The 3,397-nt window shown below is 32.9% G+C and overlaps 1 protein-coding gene across 1 annotated transcript in view; it reads right to left on the bottom strand.

Moving 5' to 3' along the window:
• The window catches only part of LOC102878287 (trace amine-associated receptor 6), a 6,751-nt gene that overhangs the window by 2,599 nt on the left and 755 nt on the right, over positions 1-3,397 (bottom strand). The gene's annotated exons all lie outside the window — the stretch shown is intronic.

Below are 3,397 nucleotides of genomic sequence, written 5' to 3'. Positions count from 1 at the left end.
GCTTAGTTTCTCATCTTTTTCAATGTTTTTTTCTGGAACTGCCTGATATCCGTTTAAAACAGTTGCCCTAAATATTAGATTCACCTCTTTGAACTCCCTTTTGTTCTGAATCCTGGGTAATTCTTGACTAAGTTTAAATCTCTGTAATATTTTAAAGATTTTAACAATATCTTTTCCAGATTTTCTAGTTGTCCTAGCAGGAGAATTGCTCTGCGTAAAGTATTAATAATCGTAATAGGGGGATTTTCTTAGGTGGTACATGTAGTTTAAACCAAAGTCACTGAGTACATTTACATCTTAAGTAAATCAAATAATCAAGAGGAATATATGTCTGTAATCTCTATTTCTATGTGTTTGGTATTTGGCACTAGTTTTCAATGGCACCCAGGCAGACTTAGACAAATTTGTTTTTAGTCATATCAGCTGCAAATAATAACTTAATTTCCTATTTTTGATTTTCTATATCTAGTTATTTCTCTTGTATAATTGCATTCATTAGTACTTCTGAAACAGTATTTATGCAATGTGATAATATTGAACCATTTTTTCCTTACCTGGACCTTAAAGAGAATGCTTCTACCTCTTGTGCTTTGCTTAATTTTTATGATAAATACATTTTTCTATCATATTAATGAAGGAAACAATGAGCCATCAGAACTTAGAGAAGCAGAACATAGGCATAATCCAGGAATCTTTTCTTTATTCTAATGCTTACTAGTAACATGAACTGGTATGTTACTTTGTATTCTCGTGAGTGATGTTATGATGGATTCAGCCCAACCTAGCGATACGTTTTCCTGGAATCATACTTCCAACTTTAATTCAGTCATCTAAGGCCAAAGAGGTATCATCTTGTACTAACAAAGGCATTATTTGCTTATATTATTGGAGAGTTACAATCAGCATATCTGTGGTAGTCACAATCACACGTAGGAAAGATGATCATGATATATATGGAAGAATCTAACCTCTTACTGTCTCATTCCTCTGTGAAGTTCTACATATCTACCACTTGTTCAAAAGAAGTTCCATATTTAGAATTCTATTGGAGCTTTTTGTGTCATTCATAATAATACAATATTTTTCCAGGCCATAGGATAAATTTCAAAAATCTTTAATTTTTCTTTCAACTTTTGTTATATTCATTACTTATAAGTTAATTTAGCAACAGTGCAATACTGTGAGAGATTTTTAGACTGGGACTTTTATCTAAATCTTTCCCTTAGTTTTATCTATGTTTGTCCTCTATACTCTAAAAATAGAGAATATCATATTATTTTTTAAATTTGTTACAGCTAACCTGATCTATTAAGGATAGTAAGTGATAAAAAATGAAACTTTATTTATAGACTGTTACACTCCTAATCTACCTATTATCTTCTAATCTGCGAAGCTCAAGTCTCCATTTATGGATATTACTCCTCTTGTCAAAACAAAATGTACACACTCCTGTCTGCTTCCACAACTCCAAACATGCTAGTAGCACTATCAAAAGTCCTTTTACCCTTAAATTGTCTCCTTTTGCAATTTTTATCTCCTCAGGTCATGGGACTACATGTGTGTGTAAAGACAATATTATAGAAATGACCAACACCAGGTACCAGCCTTGTGATGGCAAATGAGTCTTCTGTTCACAGGACTTAACATCTCTGACACTTTTTCCTTCCTCAATAATATAGTTTAAAATGTGTTGTTCGTATTACCTACAAAATTACTTTCCTTGAGAAAAGTAGTATATAAAATACATTTTTTTATCTTTAGCAATGCCTGACACAGGCACTTTCATATAGTTGATGCTCAATATCTCTTTGAAAGAAATAAAAAGTCTTAGTGAAAACAAATTAGAAAAAAAATACATCAATCATTTTAACTGGGCTACTCTACAGATAAACTGAAAAAGAAAAAGGAAAAGAAAAAATGTTTAACAGCATTATTCCACAACAATTTAGTTTCATTACGTGAAATACTCCAGATATGTAGTCCAAAATAACTTTTGTTGAATTAATAGTGTAAAATATTGTGGGGGGAAAATGTAAAATTAGAACACACATTGTTTATGCTGTTTTCAATAGAAGTAGTTTGCAATACTAGCATAAAATTTTCGATCCCACAACATTCTTGGGAAGTGAAAAACACACAATTTTCAAGTGAGAAATTTAGGTGTAGAAACAACCACTAATGATAATTGATGATTTTTCCACTTGCAAAACTTCTGGCAATGTCAGTAATTAACACTTGATCCCAAGGCTGAATTATTGGTCCCACAATATTACAAGTAAACATTCCTAGATTCTGCCCAGCCATTGAGCAGGAGAGGCTTGCCTATTGCACCAAAGCTCATGGAAGGTACAGACATTGAGAGAACAGGGAGAAATAGTCACAGAGGAGCAGCAAACAAACAGACCCTTGGATAGTGTCATCAAACCTGGACTCTGTCTGTTATGGGCTAAATCATATCCCCCAAAATGTATATGTCAAAGTCCTAACCTCCCAGTACTTCAGAAAGTAACCATACCTAGAGATAAGGTCTTTCTAAAGGTAATTAAGTTAAAATGAGTTTTAGGATGAGCCCTAATTTAAAAGGACTAGTGTTCTTATAAAGAGAGGAAATAGGGTCCCAGACACACACGGAGGAAAGACCAGGTGAGGATGCAGAGGGAAGATGAAAGGGAGGCTCCTCAGAAGAAATGATCTTGTTGACACCTTGATTTTAGAGTTCTAGCGCCTGGAATTGTGAGAAAATAAATTTCTCTTTTTTAAGCCACTCCATTTGTGCCCTTCAGTTATAATGACCCTAGCAAAGCGGAATAGTGTGGCAAAGAAAAGGAAGAAAGACTTTCTGAAGATAAATGAGAGTTCAGCATCACAGAGAAGATGATGAGAGATTTCACAACTAAAATGAAATTAAGAATTTAATAAAATTTGAAGAAAGCAGAACTTGTGGTAAGGATGTATATGGAGCATTGAGACAGTTGACATATGTAAAAGCATTTTATCATTTATTATTTAGTACAGTAAATACCTTTACAATGGTTTAATAGAGACACCTTCTCATGACTTTGTTTCTGGCTAATCTGAAAACTATTTCCCCAATTTTGAAAGGTTTTATGTATTCCTTATATTTAATTTCATCATAAATTTAAAATTTTGAAAAGATCCTTAAATTTCTTAACTTAGTGCTTACATTTATTCTGAAAATAAACTAATGGTTGATGAGCTACCTTTTAGAAGTTTCCCACTTAAAATGACTTTTATAGCTTTCCTAAACCAAGGATAAAATAAAGCATAAGTCAAAGGGTTCATGGCTGAGTTATAATAAGCACACCAAGGGTAAATCTCATAAATATAAGCAGGAGCTATGAAGCCCATAGAGGCCTCAATTAGTGAGCCAATATTA

The sequence above is a fragment of the Pteropus alecto genome, unplaced genomic scaffold (assembly GCF_000325575.1).
Source record: "Pteropus alecto unplaced genomic scaffold, ASM32557v1 scaffold79, whole genome shotgun sequence".
In the NCBI taxonomy this organism is placed as follows: domain Eukaryota; kingdom Metazoa; phylum Chordata; class Mammalia; order Chiroptera; family Pteropodidae; genus Pteropus; species Pteropus alecto.
Note: the sequence above shows the minus strand (reverse complement) of the source record. Positions and strands in the feature narration are given on the sequence as shown.